Here is an 18,243-nt window from a genome sequence, read left to right as displayed (position 1 = left end):
CCATCTCAAGCCCATCAACTAGAGGTCGACTCATTAAGGGAAGACATGAAGATTCTTTCTCATCCACGATAGTAAGAAGTAGAAGAGGACAAGGGTAGTTATTCTACCCGGATTCAATTGTGTCCTTGAGGCCTCCTACTACATATATAAAGGGAGGCCCTTGAGGTAGAGAAGACAAGTAAGAAAGACTCAAGATCTAGGTTAGGTATTTCGCACCCATGTAATTGAGTTCATCATCATCGATAAGACGCAAGACGGGACGTAGGCTTTTACCTCCATCGGAGGGGCCGAACCTGGGTAAACTCGCGTCTCTTGTCTCCCGACTAACCCCTTCAAGTCGCGACCCTAGTGCGATGGCTCCTATACTTAGGCCTTTTACGAGGACATCTACCATGAAAAAACCACGATAGTTGGCGCCCACCATGGGGCCAGCGCACGGTGGAGTTGAGTTCATGAAGGATCGAGGGATACGTGATCAGAGAGATGACCAAGAGTCGCCGTGGCAAGCTCTACATTGACGATTCAAGTTAGGGTCCCGAGGCCGGCTCAATCGAGTACGCGTATTGGGTCCCCTTCGGCAAGATCCACATGTTCATCGGCAAGATCGTGTTGGGGAATGTTGCATGGGAAACAATAATTTTCCTACGCACACGTAGACCTATCATGGTGATGTCCATCTACGAGAGGAGATTTGGATCAACGTACCATTGTAGATCACACAGCAGGAAGCGTTAAGAAACGCCGTTGATGTAGTGGAACATCTTCACGTCCCTTTATCCGCCCCACGAACCGTCCCACGAACCATCCTGCGATCCGTCCCACGATCCGTTTCGATCTAGTACCGAACGGACGGCACCTCCGCGTTCAGCACACGTACAACTCGACGATGATCACGGCCTTCTTGATCCAGCAAGCAAGATGGATAAGTAGATGAATTCTCCGGTAGCATGACGACGCTCCGATGGTGATGATGATCTACTCCTGCAGGGCTCTGCCCGAGCTCCGTAGAAATCTGATCTAGAGGTAGAACTATGTGGTCTAGGGTTGAGTTGCACGTGGCAAAAGTTGTCTCAAATCAGCCCTAAATCACCACTATATATAGGAGGGAGGGGGAGGAGGCTTGCCTTGAGGTCCAAGCCCTCAAGGGTGCGCTGGCCAAGGAGGAGAGGAGGAATCCTACTCCAATTAGGTTTGGAAGGTGGAGTCCTCCTCTTCCTTCCCACCTCCCCTTTTTTTCTCTTTGGTTTTTCTTTTCTTGGCACCAAGGCCTTCTTGGGCTATTCCACCAGCCCACTAAGGGCTGGTGCACCACCCTCAAGCCATTGGGATCCCTCCGGGTGTGTTGCCCCCCTCCCGGTGAACTTTCGGAACCCATACGTCACTCCCGGTACAATGCCGGTAATGCCCGAAAACTTTCCGGTAACCAAATGAAACCATCCTATATATCAATCTTCAATTCTGGACCATTCCGGAAACCCTCGTGACGTCCGTGATCTCATCTGGGACTCCGAACAACATACGGTAACCACACATGTAACTCAAATATGCTTGTCGTGGGAATAAGCCTGACAGTAGATGTGTAGGGTACGAATGAGATGGGCAGAGTCCTAGCTACGGCGAGGTTGTATGAGTTCAGGCCCCTCTGCGGTGGAGGTAACAGCCCTACGTCTCAGTGCTCTCGGAGCTTTTTACCGAGTGTAATATGGAGTACAATGTTTTTTGCTAACCCCTTGACCAGTGGGGGAGGGCGAATTATATAGAGTGCGCTGCCCTCCACAACGGTTCTGACTCAGGGGTGGAGTAGTGGCGATTGAATGCACACGTTACAGGTAACGTATGCTCTAAATGCTAATAAACGCACCTGGAAACGTACGGCTGTTTACCTCCGGAGAGGTTACGACGTACCGAGTGTATCTAGTCGGTTGGCCTGGTGCTCTCCGAATGTTAGTCTCCGACTGGATGATTCTGGGCCTGTTACCGACTGGATGATGGGGACACCTTAATTCAGTCGGGGCAGACTTAAGGTCCTGTCCCTTGTGTGGGGCAGTCCTAGGGTAGGACATGTAGGGCAGGCCTATGACCCTACCCTAGGGCTATGACCCCATCATTAGTCCCCGAATGGATTGGGGTTGAAACGCCGAAGCGGTGCTTGAGGTTCAGATCCGACTGGACTAGGTTCGGCTTGGGAGTTGCTTGCCTCTATCCATTTTATCTCTCCTGACCAGCGTTCCGAGTGGAAGTGCTTGCGAAACGGACTGTCGGAAACCGAGTGCTTTCGTGGCATCTTTTGCCGCGACTGGTCAACTGACAGCTGCGGATTTTTCGGGATCTCAAATTTCGGGTTCCGCGTGCTCAGCGGGGACGACGTCAGCGCGCTCGAGTAGCGCCTGACTCCTCGATTCCCGCGCCTTCAACTCCTCCACTGATATCGCCGTGGCCGGTTGGGCGGATAAGATTTCGGGCCCGCTCGCCAGCGACCCAGTCGGTGCTCTATTTAACTCTGGGCGGCGAGACTCCTCGGTTACGCTCGTCGAATCTTTCGCTCCCGCCTGCTCCGTCTTCCATGCCACCCCCTGCGCACCTACGCTTCTTCCTCCTCCTCCTCCTCGAGGACTCGCCATCGCCTCCATGACCAAGGGTCAGACCAGCAAGATGGAGGCGAGGAAGAAGAAGAGCAAGGCGGCGGCTGCTCAACGGCGGCAGCGGCCGCTGCCGGCGGGGTGGATCCAAGGAGATTTCCTCCCCTCCACGGTGACAGAGGGAGACCTGCTGGAGCTGGTGGAGCACGGCATGCTCGTGCATAAGTCCTGGAGGCTGCCGGCGGACGACGAGGTCGAGCAAGCGCCACGGGAGGGGGAGCGTGTCTTGCTCCTCAGCCATGTTCACAGAGGTTTTTCTCTGCCCCCGCATCCCTTCTTCAAAGGCATCATGAATCACTTTGGTGCTCAACTCCATCACTTCCCTCCGAATGCCATCGCCCATCTTTCTGCCTTCATTGTTTTGTGCGAGTGCTTTATCGGTTGCCCCCCCCATTGGGGTTTATTCAAACATATCTTCTCCGCCCGCTCTCAAACCATCAAACGTCTTAGCCAGTCGGACGACAAGACGCATCTCCTCCAGCTCTGCGGGGGTTTAGGATTCCAGAAGAAGAGTCGGAGCAGCTATCCCGCTCTCCAGTTGAGCGAGTCGGTCAGGAACTGGCAATCGACGTGGTTCTACTGCCAAGACATAGCCTGTCCGAATGCGTCGACTGGGCTGCCTCCGTTTAGTTTAGACCGTCCCGCTCCGCCCTAACAACTCGCGCTCTCTAAGGCCGAGAAGAACGATATCCAGCCTTTGGTTGAGGCACTCGTGGATGTTGTCAGGAGAGGGGTCACCGGTATAGACCTGCTGGAAGTCTTCCTCGGTCGGCGGATCCAGCCTCTGCAGGCTCGGGACCATGCTATGTGGCACTACACAGGGCCTGAGGATTCCACTTGGACCAACGTGGTGGGCATACTCGAGGAGAAGGTGACCTCGTTGGTGCTCCAAATCATGGGTCCTTGTGAGAACCCTAAAGGAGCCCGCCGAGTGGCGCCTTACAGCGCGGACAATCCTCCACCGAATCAGGTGAGTGGCATCAGCCGAGTGCATTGAATCGTCTTTATTCCAGTCGTTTACTTATATCTCCGTGTGATGCTTAATGTTTCCGACTGAAATTCATGAAGGGTGGACCAACTGGTTCTCCCCCGTCTCGAACGGGAATCCGCAGGAGGAGGAGGAAGAAGGCAGCCAGGAGGGGAGCGTGGAGAGCGCCGAATACGTCTACGACAGCGGGGAGTCGGAGGAGGAGGATGGTGAGGAAGAGGAAGAGGATGAAGAGCCAGACTCGCCACCTCCACGGCTAGAGCATCGGAGTAAGCGTCGGCATGAGCCCGCCGTCCCTTCAGCTCCTCCTGCGTAGTCGAGTGCTCCGCCTGCTGCCCGGTGGTACCGAGTGTTCGAGGCACCAAGAGGGCCAGGGACGCAGCCGCTGAGCCCGCAGGCCAGTCCTCCAGGGCGCCCAAGACGAGTGGGCCCAAACCTCGGAAGGCTCTGCCGCGGATGAGGACGGCCATCCCCGTCACCTCCACATAAGTGAATCTAACTTTCGGCTCTTTCTGTTGACCGAGTGAACTCCTGCTTTATAAGTCGAATGGACTTCACTCGACAGGGTTGCCACTTCTGCAACCTCTCCGGCCCGCCAAGGGGACAACCCCATGGACACGGACAACGTCGTTTCGTCCCAGCCAGGTATGTTGTAGGAGAGTCGGGTATTTTATTCCTGCGGACTGCGCCATTCTTTCTTTTTCTGAGACGTCATGTCATTCGGCTTGTCATTGTCAGGGGCGATTCACCTGGACGAGGACGACCAGGGGAGAGCCGACCCCGCTGTGGAGCCCGTCCTGGAGCCAGTTCCTGAGGCTGCTCCTCCTGCTGCTGCCCTCGTCGCCGATGCTCCACCGACCGAAGTGCCACCACCGACTGAACCGGTGCCAGTGAGGGAGGAACCGACTGGGGTGAACCTTGGGATGTCCCAGGAACTTCCCATGATTCCCGGTTCGTCGAATGCTGAATTCAGCATCCGGTGTGTCCCAGAGGAGCAGGTGGGAGCGGCCAAGGGGGCCATGGTGCAGGCGGAGCTCATGGCTGGAGAAGCCAAGAGGGCTTATGACTCTGTCGCGGCCTTGTACCAGCGGAGCTTGGAGCTGCGCGATGACATCCGAGTAAGTAGTCTAGTAAGTATTTACTTTTTCTCCTGTAACCCACTAGGTGGTATTGTTTTTGCAATGGGTTCACTCCGAGTGAACCCAGTGGGTGTAGTCCCCGAGACTTCTGTCGAGTGCTTGCACCGACAGTTGTCTTTATACATTTTGTCTCTAGTTTGGTTGTGTCCGTAGACAGGATTTCCGAGTGCGAGTACTTATTGCAGTCAGAGCGCTCTTGCGGTAAGAATCTCCGAGAGTAAGTTGCACGCAGGTCGAGTAGTATTGGTCTCGGAGGAGTAGTATTTCCGAGTGCACCTCAATAGGGCGGGCCTGTTTGAGGTGCATGCCAGTGGGGTCACTCTTAGTGAACCCACTGGGTGTAGTCCCCGAGACCGCTGTCGACTGCTTGCGTCGGCAGGGGTTTGAAGAACTTAGTCTGTGAACTGATAAACTTGCCGATTACCCTTTGTTTGTTGGTGCAGAAAACTTGTGAAATGGGAACGACTTATGAAGCCTTGAGAGCGGAGAGGAACCAGTATGCTGGTGAACTGGAAGCTGCAATGTTCGCCATGGCCGGCATGAAGGACGCGCTGGAAGTTCGAAAGAAGTCCTTGGAGGAGGCGCTGGAGGCAAACAGGGTGTTGACGGCGGAGGTGGAGAGGACGGGGAAACAGAGGACTGAGCTGCACAAACAGATGGGCATCCTGAACAAATGATGCATAGCCCAAGAGAAGTATGTCACCGACTGGGCTGCGCAGATGATGACTCGTCTGGCTGGTAAGTCTTATGCTTTGTCGAGTGGTTGGACCGTGTGACGAACACTCGGTTTTTACCGTCTGCTTGCTCGTTTGGTGCAGACTTTTGCGGAGACGCTGAAGCTGAAGCAGCAGCTATGGAGCGGTCCATGAAAGACAAGGTGCCACTCGGTGATGACGCCAACCAGGATCTGCTCCGGGCACATATCCGCGTAGGCAAAGTAGGTCCTTTCATCGGTCGACTGAGAGAATTCGTCGGCCGAATTAACAAGGAACTTTGGCCGGAAGACGAGTCGCGGCAGGAGATGGAGACCCTGACGGGGCGACTGGAGGAGGTTCCGAGCCGAGTGCAATCCTGGAAGAAATCGGCAGCGCGTTGCGGTGCTGATGTTGCGCTGTCCTTGGTCTGAGTCCATTGCAAGGAGGTGCGGGAAGATAAGCTGAAAGCATTGAAGGTCGCCAACACGAAGAAGCTTCGATTCGAAGACTTCATGGAGACGTTCCTTGAGACTGCTACCCGCATCGCTGATGGAATCGACTTGGACACTTTTGTGGAGCCCTCCCGTCCTGACGCCGGCCCAGCTGACGCGTGATCAAACTTTATCCTCGGTATGCCGAGTGTTGACCTGTAAGATACTCTGGCCACTTCTGTTGGTCGTCATACTTTTAAATCGGTGCGGGTAATCTTGATCCGCACTGAGTCAGCTATCATTTTTGGACTTATGTTGTCGGAATGAAAACATTTAGTCTTTTGTTTGAATGTTGTTTCGAGTGCAACACTTAGTGCGTACTCGGAGAAGATTAAGACTTAGGTGATTCTTGGTCACGTCTAAGTCCCCGAGTGCGACTTGTAGTGCACACTCGGAGGAGATTAAGACTTAGGCGATTCAGGATCGCAGCTAAGTCCCCGAGTGTGACGTATAGTTCACACTTGGAGGAAGTTATTACTTAGGTGATTCTTGATCACAGCTAAGTCCCCGAGTGCGACGTATAGTGCACACTCGGAGGAGGTTGTTACCTAGGTGATTCATGATCACAACTAAGTCCCCGAGTGCGACGTATAGTACACACTCGGAGGAGGTTAGTACTTAGGCGATCCAGGATCGCGGCTAAGTCCCCGAGTGCGACGTATAGTGCACACTCGAAGGAGGTTAGTACTTAGGTGATTCTTGATCACAGCTAAGTCCTCAAGTGCGACGTATAGTTCACACTCGAAGGAGGTTAATACTTAGGCGATTCGGGATCGCAACTAAGTCCCCGAGTGCGACGTATAGTGCACACTCGAAGGAGGTTAATACTTAGGCGATTCAGGATCGCAGCTAAGTCCCCGAGTGCGACGTATAGTGCACACTCGAAGGAGGTTAGTACTTAGGTGATTCTTGATCACAGCTAAGTCCTCAAGTGCGACGTATAGTTCACACTCGAAGGAGGTTAATACTTAGGCGATTCGGGATCGCAACTAAGTCCCCGAGTGCGACGTATAGTGCACACTCGAAGGAGGTTAATACTTAGGCGATTCAGGATCGCAGCTAAGTCCCCGAGTGCGACGTATAGTGCACACTCGAACGAGGTTAATACTTAGGCGATTCAGGATCGCAGCTAAGTCCCCGAGTGCGACGTATAGTGCACACTCGAAGGATGTTAGTACTTAGGCGATTCAGGATCGCAGCTAAGTCCCCGAGTGTGACGTATAGTGCACACTCGGAGGAGGTTAGTACTTAGGCGATTCAGGATCGCAGCTAAGTCCCCGAGTGTGACGTATAGTGCACACTCGGAGGAAGTGAGTACTAAGGCGATGCAGGACCGCAGCTAAGTTTTTTTTGTGTGTGTGTGTGGGAGAACTCTGAATCTGCACTGAATCTGCTGAATATATTATTTCTTCAAACTTGTTCGTTACACTGCTTCAGTCGACGATCACGTATAAAAACGCTTGAGGAGATCTCCGTTCCATGCGCGCGGCTCGTCTGTCTCCCTCTGAATATTGTAGAGTCTGTATGCTCCGTTGTTCAGCACCTTGGAAATGATGAAAGGCCCTTCCCAGGCCGGAGCCAACTTGTGTGGTCTTTCCTGATCCACTCGGAGCACCAAATCGCCAGCTTGGAATGTGCGACTCCTGATGTGACGTGCGTGAAAGCGTCGCAGATCTTGCTGGTAAATTGTTGAGCGAGTGAGTGCCATCTCGCGCTCCTCCTCTAGAAGATCGACTCCATCTTGCCTTGCTTGTTCTGCTTCGGCTTCGGAGAAGAGTTCAACTCTCAGGGCGTTGTGAAGCAGGTCACTCGGAAGGACTGCTTCTGCTCCATAAACGAGGAAGAACGGTGATCGCCCCGTTGATCTATTCGGAGTGGTGCGGAGGCCCCAAAGCACCAAAGGTAACTCGGTAACCCAAGCACCAGCAGCGTGTCCTACCTCTCGCAGGAGTCGGGGCTTCAAACCTTGAAGAATAAGCCCATTCGCCCTCTCAGCTTGCCCATTGGATTGAGGATGTGCTACGGAAGCAAAATCCACTCGGATACCCTGACTAGCACAGAAGCCTTTGAATCTGTCCGAGTCGAAGTTTGTCCCATTGTCTGTGATTATGCTGTGAGGCACCCCGAATCTGGAAATGATGTCCCTGACAAACTTGACAACTGTTGAGGCATCGAGTTTCTTGATGGGCTTAGCTTCTATCCATTTTGTAAACTTGTCGGTTGCCACCAACAGATGTGTGTAGCCTCCTTGGCCTGTCTTGAATGGTCCGACTGTGTCTAAACCCCAAACTGCAAATGGCCATACAAGTGGGATTGTCTTTAGCGCAGATGTTGCCTTGTGGGATTTGTTGGAGTAGAACTGACAGCCTTCACATCGGTCAACCATATCTTTAGCCATCTCGTTGGCCTGCAGCCATAAGAAACCGGCTCTGAATGCCTTGGCGACAATCGCTCTTGAAGAAGCGTGATGGTCGCAGGTTCCCGAGTGAATATCTTCTAAGATCAACTGCCCTTCCTCAGGGGAAATGCAGCGTTGAAGAACGCCCAAAACACTCTCCTTGTATAATTGACCGTCAATGACAGTGAATGCCTTCGACCTGCGAACTATTTGCCTGGCTTGGACTTCATCTTCTAGAAGATGCGATGATCGGTATAGTCCAATCGGGAGTGGCAACCAGAATCTCCATGACCAAATCAACCACAGCAGGTACATCGACTTCAGTCGGATCTGTTGCGCTCTTGGGTTGTACCAGTTCTTCTGTGAAGGGATCTTCTTTGATTGAGGGAAGATGGAGGTGCTCGAGGCAGACATCACTCGGGACTGGTCTCCGAGTGGATCCGAGTTTCGCCAACTCATCAGCCGCTTGGTTCTTCAGTCTCGGAACTTGATGGAGCTCCAGACCTTCAAACTTCTTCTCCAGCTTCCTCACTGCATTGCAGTACACTGTCATGGTGGGGTTCCTTACGTCCCACTCTTTCATGACTTGGTTGACTACCAAATCCGAATCGCCGTAGACCATCAGGCGACGAACGCCGAGTGAGATGGCCATGCGCAGTCCGTAGAGAAGAGCTTCATACTCCGCCTCGTTATTGGAGGAATCGAAGTGTATCTGAAGCACGTATTTGAGCTTGTCGCCTTTGGGTGATATGATCACAACGCCAGCGCCGGAGCCATTCAACATCTTAGACCCGTCAAAGAACATTGTCCAATGAGCCGAGTAGATGTGGGTCGGTTGCTGTTGTTCTACCCATTCTGCTATAAAGTCAGCCAGGGCTTGAGACTTAATAGCTTTCTTGGCCTCGAACTTGATGTCGCAGTACAGCATCTCCATTGCCCACTTCGCCACTCGGCCTGATGCGTCACGATTGTGGAGAATTTCCGACAACGGAGCATCCAACACGACAGATACCGAGTGGTCTTGGAAATAATGGGCCACCTTCTTCGCAGTCATATAAATCCCATAGATAAGTTTCTGATAATGGGGATACCTCTGCTTGGAAGGGGTCAGGACTTCGGAGACGTAGTACACTGGCCGCTGAACTTTGTATGCTTTGCCTTCTTCTTCTCGCTCGACTGTAAGAACAGTACTGACGACTTGATTTGTAGCCGCGATATATAGAAGAAGGGGCTCTTTACTGAGCGGAGCAGTAAGAACCGGCTGGGTGGAAAGTAGGACTTTGAGGTCGTCGAATGCGACTTGGGCTTCGTCTGTCCACTCGAAGGCATCTGACTTCTTCATGAGTCGGTACAGAGGAAGTGCTTTTTCGCCGAGCCGACTGATAAACCTGCTCAAAGCCGCTAGGCAACCTGTGAGCCATTGAACATCGTGTATTCTGACCGGCCTCTCCATTCGGACGATGGTCCCAATCTTTTCGGGGTTGACGTTGATCCCTCGTTCGGAAACGAAGAAACCGAGTAACTTTCCGCTGGGAACACCGAATGAACATTTGGCTGGGTTGAGCTTGATATCGTACCTACGAAGGTTGGCGAATGTTTCTGCCAAGTCAGTCAGCAGGTCAGAACCTTTGCGTGACTTGACTACGATATCATCCATGTATGCCTCCACATTGCGACCGATCTGGTCGAGGAGACATTTTTGGATCATGCGCATAAAGGTAGCTCATGCATTCTTCAGACCGAAAGGCATAGTGATGTAGCAGAAGCACCCAAATGGGGTGATGAAGGCTGTTTTCAACTCATCGGGACCATACAGACGGATCTGATGATAGCCCGAATAGGCATCAAGAAATGACAAACGCTCGCATCCCGCAGTCGAATCGACAATTTGATCTATGCGGGGAGCGGAAAATGATCTTTCGGGCAGACCTTATTGAGGTGCTTGAAGTCAATGCACATTCGGAGTGACTTGTCCTTCTTGGGCACCATGACGACATTGGCGAGCCACTCGGAGTGGTGAACCTCGCGAATGAAGTTGGCCGCCAACAGCTTGGCCACCTCTTCTCCGATTGCCTTCCTCTTGTGCGCGGCGGACCGGCGCAGGCGCTCTCGGACGGGCCGAGCAGCGGGATCCACATGCAGTCGGTGCTCAGCCAACTCCCTGGGTACACCTGGCATGTCAGATGGTTTCCATGTGAAGACGTCCCAGTTCTCACGGAGGAATTGGGTGAGCTCGGCTTCCTATTTAGGATCGAGGGTGGTGGAGATATTCGTTGGGGCGGCAGAATCATCCGTCGGGTGCATGCAGACTTTCTTCGTCTCTCCCGCCGACTGGAACGCGGACTCAGAAGCTGGTTTCTTCGAGCGCATCAGGTCGGCAGGGTCGACTGTCTTCTTGTATTCGTCGAGCTCGAGTACCGCCATCTGATGGTCGGCGATTCTTGACCCCTCTTGCAGACACTCCTCGGCTCGCTGGCGGTTGCCGGTGATGGTGATAACGCCTTTTGGGCCCGGCATCTTCAACTTCAAGTACACATAGCATGGACGTGCCATGAAGCTCACATATGTCGGGCGACCCAGAATTGCATGGTAAGCGCTCTGGAAATCCACCACCTCAAATGTGAGCTTCTCCTTGCGAAAGTTTTTGTCGGAGCCGAAGGTGACGTCCAACGCGATCTGGCCGAGTGACCTGGCCTTCCGTCCAGGGACGACTCCGTGAAACTGCATACTGCTCTCGCTGAGTCTGGACATCGGAATGCCCATTCCCTTGAGAGTGTCAGCGTACATGATGTTCAGTCCGCTACCACCGTCCATGAGGACTTTGCGCAGTCGGACTCCTTCCACCACTAGGTCGATGACCAGAGCCTGTCTTCTTGGGGTGGGGACATGCGTTGGATGATCTGACTGATCAAAGGTGATCGCAGTCTGAGACCATTTAAGGAACTTGGGAGCAGTCGGAACGGCCATGTTGACCTCTCTGTTCACCAACTTCAGTCGACTCTTGCTTTCGACGTCAGCAAAAATCATGAGGGTTGCATGGACTTGGGGGAACGGATCCTCTTTATCCTCCTCATCTTGTTCAGGATTCTTCTCACTCGGTTGCCCTTCGCTGAACCCCTGGATCAGGAGACGACATTGCCGAGTGGTGTGCTTCACGTATATGGGGTTGCCTTCTTCGTCCATCTTCGTGTGAACCGGACAAGGCTGGTCCAGGATGGGATTGTTGAACGGCTTCTTCTTGGGACAGACTGCGCTTTCCCTTTACCCTTGAACTTGCTGCTGGTGACAGCTGCAGCTTCTGCCTGCGGTGTGGGCGGAACTTTCTGTTTTTGCTTCCGAGTGTTACCTCCGTCGGCATCGCCGACTGTCTTGTGTTTGCCACTCCGAATGCGGTCTTCTTCCTCGCCATTTGCATAGCGAGCTGCTATCTCCATCATCTTGCTCATGGAGATGTCGCCTGTCCGGCCGAACTTTAGGTACAGCTCCCTGTACCGTACGCCTGCCTTGAATGCACAGACTGCTTGATGTTCGGTGACGTTCTCCACCATGTGGTAGAGAGTTGTCCATCGCTGGATGAAGTCGCGCAAGGGCTCGTTCGGCTTCTGGACACAGTGTTGAAGCTCCACAAGACCTGCAGGGCGTTTGCATGTCCCTTCGAAGGTCCTGATGAACACTCGGGCCAGATCTGCCCAACTGTAAATGCTGGAGGGAGCCAACTGGTTCAACCAGGCTCGCGCCGAGCCGTCGAGCATTAGAGGGAGGTGCTTCATAGCGACATGGTCGTCCCCTCCTCCGATCTGGACTGCCACTCGGTAATCGTCTAGCCATGTTTCAGGCTTGGACTCCCCCGTAAATTTACCGATTCCCGCTGCCAATCGGAAGTTGGGCGGGATGTCAGTCGAGCGGATGGCTCGACTAAAACACTCGGGGCCGGACACGATGGTCCTGCTTCCACTCGGACGATCCATATCGCGACCATCGCGGTGGGCTCGACCCCTGTCGACTCTTCGCTGGGCGATTCGCCCTCTCGCGTCGGGTCTCGGGTCGTAAGTGTCGTCGACCGAACGCTGATCATCATGATGTCGGGACCCATATGGCCCACCCCGCGGAGGAGTGCGTGAGCGGCGGCGATGCTGATGAGAACCAGCGTTGTGAACCGACCGATGCGTGTTTGCATGGACGGAACTATTGTGGATCCGATTGTGTGACTGGGAGACTGCCGAATTCTGCTGCTGCACCGTGCGCAACAGGGCTCGGATCTGCTCGATTCCCCTTCCTGCCTCTGAATCAGTCGGCTCGAGGGAATCGGCAATCTGGGCAGCCGCAGCCAAGTTGAGGAGAGGTGTGCGGAACAACTCCACGTTGTTGCGCCGAGTGTGCTGACTGGCGGAACGGCGAGGCGGACGGCGTGCACCGGATGCTTCGCCGATTTCGTCCCGGCCGGCTTGACGGGGATCTTCGTGGGAGTTGGCCATGTGTACTTCTGCTGCAGGCCCACGACCCGCGTACTCGGAAGGGAGCTCAGTCGGAACCGAGCCCGAGCACTGGGAACGCGGGGCAACCACAACAGACTCCAGAACTGCCACCTGGGAGGACGCGATCTGACGCGCTCGGGCATGATGTACCCATCGTTGGAGACGTGGACTGCGAGACCGCTTGCTGCGGCGCATGACGGAGGTGCAAGTCGATAATGGAGTCGATTGTTGGAGAAGGAGAACGCCACGAGTGCCAGCACGGAAATGTGTGGCCCCGCGACGGGGAAGCGTCTCGATGCCGAGAGGCGCCTCCCGAAGCCACGCCGAGTCGTCGATGGCGAAGGAGAGAACGTCGAAGAGGATATGGCGACCCATGCTCGAATCTCCACCAGACGACATGACGAAAGGAAGTAGTCGCAAACTCGCCGGAAGTCGCTTAGACGCCTGCCCCACGGTGGGCGCCAACTGTCGTGGGTATAAGCTTGACAGTAGATGTGTAGGGTACGAATGAGATGGGCAGAGTCCTAGCTACGGCGAGGTTGTATGAGTTCAGGCCCCTCTGCGATGGAGGTAACAGCCCTACGTCTCAGTGCTCTCGGAGCTTGTTACCGAGTGTAATATGGAGTACAACGTTTTTTGCTAACCCCTTGACCAGTGGGGGAGGGCGGCTTATATAGAGTGTGCTGCCCTCCACAACGGTTCTGACTCAGGGGTGGAGTAGTGGCGATTGATTGCACACGTTACAGGTAACGTATGCTCTAAATGCTAATAAACGCACCTGGAAACGTACGGCTGTTTACCTCCGGAGAGGTTACGACGTACCGAGTGTATCTAGTCGGTTGGCCTGGTGCTCTCCGAATGTTAGTCTCCGACTGGATGATTCTGGGCCTGTTACCGACTGGATGATGGGGACACCTTAATTCAGTCGGGGCAGACTTAAGGTCCTGTCCCTTGTGTGGGGTAGTCCTTGGGCAGGACATGTAGGGCAGGCCTATGACCATACCCTAGGGCTATGACCCCATCAATGCTAAAACATCATCGAACCTTAAGTGTGCAGACCATGCGGGTTCGAGAACTATGTAGACTTGCCCCGAGGTACTCCTCAGTCAATATTCAATAGCGGGACCTGGATGCCCATATTGGATCCTACATACTCTCTAAAGATCTTATCAGTTGAACCTCAGTGTCAAGGATTCATATAATCCCATATGTCATTCCCTTTGTCCTTCGGTATGTTACTTGCCTGAGATTTGATCGTCGGTATCCGCATACCTATTTCAATCTCGTTACCGGCAAGTCTCTTTACTTGTTCTGTAATACAAGATCCCGTGACTTACACTTAGTCACATTGCTTGCAAGGCTTGTGTGTGATGTTGTATTACCGAGTGGGCCCCGAGATACCTCTCCGTCACATGGAATGACAAATCCTAGTCTTGATCCATACTAACTCAACGGACACCTTCGGAGATACCTGTAGAGCACCTTTATAGTCACCAGTTACGTTGCGAAGTTTGATGCACACAAGGTATTCCTTCGGTGCCAGTGAGTTATATGATCTCATGGTCATAGGAACAAATACTTGACACGCAGAAAACAATAGCAATAAAACGACACGATCAATATGCTATGTTCATAGTTTGGGTCTAGTCCATCAGGGAATTCTCCTAATGATGTGATCCAGTTATCAAGTGACAACACTTGCATATAGCCAGAAAACCTTGACTATCATTGATCAACTAGCTAGCCAACTAGAGGCTTGCTAGAGACAATGTTTTGTCTATGTATCCACACATGTATCTATGTTTTCATTCAATACAATTATAGCATGGATAATAAACGATTATCTTTAAACAGGAAATATAATAATAACTATTTATCATTGCCTCTAGGGCATATTTCCAACAGTCTCCCACTTGCAAAAGAGTCAATAATCTAGTCCTCACATCGCCATGTGATTTACATTGTAATAAATCGAACATCCATACAGTTCTGGTGTTGATCATGTTTTGCCCGTGGAAGAGGTTTAGTTAGCGGGTCTGCTACATTCAGATCCGTGTGCACTTTGCAAATATTCACGTCCTCTCCTTCGACGTAGTCGCGGATGAGGTTGAAGCATCATTTGATGTGTCTGGTCTTCTTATGAAACCTTGGTTCCTTTGCTAAGGCAATGGCACTAGTGTTGTCACATAACAAAGTTAATGGATCTAGTGCGCTCTGCACAACCCCAAGATCTGTCATGAACTGCTTCATCCAGACACCCTCCTTTGCTGCGTCCGAGGCAGCCATGTACTCCGCTTCACATTTAGAATCTACTACGATGCTCTGCTTGCAACTACACTAGCTTACTGCACCCCCATTAAGAATAAATATATATCCGGTTTGCGACTTAGAGTCATCCGGATCGGTGTCAAAACTTGCGTCGACGTAACCTTTTACGACGAGCTCTTTGTCACCTCCATAAACGAGAAACATTTATGTAGTCCTTTTCAGGTACTTCAGAATATTCTTGACCACCGTCTAGTGATCCACTCCTGGATTACTCTGAAACCTACCTGCCATACTTATGGCCAAGCTGACGTCTGGTCTAGTGCAGAACATTGCATACATGATAGAACCTACAACTGAAGCGTAGGGGACGGAACTCATTTGTTCTCTATCTTCCGCATTTGTTGGGCACTGAGTCTTACTCAATTTTATACCTTGTAACACTGGCAAGAACCCTTTCTTGGACTGATCCATTTTGAACTTCTTCAAAACTTTATCAAGGTATGTGCTTTGTGAAAGTCCTATCAAGCGTCTCGATCTATCCCTATAGACCTTAATGCCTAGAATGTAAGCAGCTTCTCCTAGGTCCTTCATAAAGAACGTTTTATTCAAGTAATCCTTTCTGCTCTCCAAAAGCTCCACGTTGTTTCCAATCTGCAATACGTCATCCACATATAATATTAGAAACGCCACAGAGCTCCCACTCACTTTCTTGTAAATACAAGATTCTCCAACCACTTGTATAAACCCAAATGCTTTGATCACCTCATCAAAGCGCTTATTCCAACTCCGAGATGCTTGCACCAGTCCATAGATGGATCGCTGGAGCTTGCACACTTTGTTAGCATTCTTTGGATCGACAAAACCTTCGGGTTGCATCATATACAATTCTTCCTTAAGGAAACCGTTAAGGAACGCCGTTTTGACATCCATCTGCCAGATTTCATAATCGTAAAAGGCAGTTATTGCTAACATGATTCGGATGGACTTAAGCATCACTACCGGTGAGAATGTCTCATTGTAGTCAACTCCTTGAACTTGTGAAAAACGCCTTGCCACAAGTCGAGCTTTATAAACGGTCCATTTGTTCTAAATAGCCTTGCGGCCTTCAGGTTGTACTTCCAAAGTCCACACTTTGTTCTCGTACATGGATCCTATCTCGGACTTCATTGCCTCCAGCCATTTGTTGGAATCTGGGCCCACCATTGCTTCTTCATAATTCGCACGTTCATTGTTGTCCAACAACATAATTGATAAGACATGATTACCGTACCACTCAAGAGCAGTATGTGATCTTGTCGACCTGCAAGGTCCGATAGGAACTTGATCCAAAGTTTCATGATCATCATCGTTAACTTCATCCTCAACCGGTGTCGCAACAACAGGAGTTTCCCCTTGCCCTGCGCCACCATCTAGAGGGATTAGAGGTTCGACAACCTCATCAAGTTTTATCTTCCTCCCACTCAATTCTTTCGAGAGAAACTCCTTCTCAAGAAAAGCTCTGTTTTTAGCAACAAACACTTTGCCCTCGGATTTGAGATAGATGGTATACCCAATTGTCTCTTTTGGGTAACCTATGAAGACGCATTTTTCCGCTTTGGGTTCCAGCTTTTCACGCTGAACCTTTTTGACATAAGCATCACATCCCCAAACTTTAAGAAACGACAATTTTGGTCTTTTGCCATACCATAGTTCGTATGGTGTCGACTCAACGGATTTTTATGGTGCCCTATTTAAACTGAATGCAGCTGTCTCTAGTGCATAACCCCAAAATGATAACGGCAAATCGGTAAGAGACATCATAGATTGCACCATCTCTAATAAAGTACGATTATGTCATTCCAACACACCATTATGCTGTGGTGTTCCAGGCGGTGTCAACTGTGAAACAATTCCACATTGTCTTAAGTGAGCACCAAACTCGAAACTCAGATATTCACCCCCACGATCAGATCGTAGGAACTTGATCTTCTTGTTACGATGATTTTCAACTTCACTCTGAAATTGCTTGAACTTCTCAAACGTTTCTGACTTGTGCTTCATCAGGTAGACATAACCATATCTACTCAAATCGTTAGTGAAGGTGAGAAAATAACGATATCCGCCACGCGCCTCCACACTCATCGGACCGCATACATTGGTATGTATGATTTCCAACAAGTCACTTGCACGCTCCATTGTTCCGGAGAACAGAGTCTTAGTCATCTTGCCCATGAGGCATGGTTCAGACGTATCAAGTGAATCAAAGTCAAGTGACTCCGAAAGTCCATCGGAATGGAGTTTCTTCATGCGCTTTATACCAATATGACCTAAGCGGCAGTGCCACAAAAACATGGCGCTATCATTGTTAACTCTAATTCTTTTGGTCTCAATGTTATGTATATGTGTATTATCGCTATCAAGATTCAATATGAACAATCCTCTCACATTGGGTGCATGACCATAAAAGATATTACTCATAGAAATAGAACAACCATTATTCTCTAACTTAAACGAGTAACCATCTCGCAATAAACAAGATCCAGATGTAATGTTCATGCTTAATGCAGGCACTAAATAAAAATTATTGAAGTTCGTAACTAATCCTGATGGTAACTGAAGTGAAACTGTGCCGACGGCGATTGCATCAACCTTGGAACCATTTCCCACGCGCATCATCACTTCATCCTTCGTCAGCCTTCGCTTATTCTGTAGTTCCTGTTTCGAGTTGCAAATATGAGCGACAGAACCGGTATCGAATACCCACACACTACTACGAGAGTTGGCTAAGTACACATCAATAACATGTATATCAAATATACCTGATTTTTCCTTGGCCGCCTTCTTATTAACCAAATACTTGGGGCATTTGCGCTTCCAGTGACCCATACCCTTGCAATAGTAACACTCCATTTCAGGCTTAGGTCCAGCTTTGGGTTTCTTCGTCGGATTGGCAACAGTCTTGCTGTTCTTCTTGGAATTACCCTTCTTTCCTTTGCCGTTTCTCTTGAAACTAGTGGTCTTATTCACCATCAACACTTGATGCTCTTTATGGAGTTCTGACTCTACGACTTTCAGCATCGCGAATAACTCACCGGGTGACTTGTTAATCCCTTGCATGTTATAGTTCAACACAAAGCTCTTGTAGCTTGGTGGCAGTGATTGAAGAATTAT

Source organism: Hordeum vulgare, chromosome 7H (assembly GCF_904849725.1).
Source record: "Hordeum vulgare subsp. vulgare chromosome 7H, MorexV3_pseudomolecules_assembly, whole genome shotgun sequence".
In the NCBI taxonomy this organism is placed as follows: domain Eukaryota; kingdom Viridiplantae; phylum Streptophyta; class Magnoliopsida; order Poales; family Poaceae; genus Hordeum; species Hordeum vulgare.
This window is presented reverse-complemented; position numbering follows the sequence as displayed.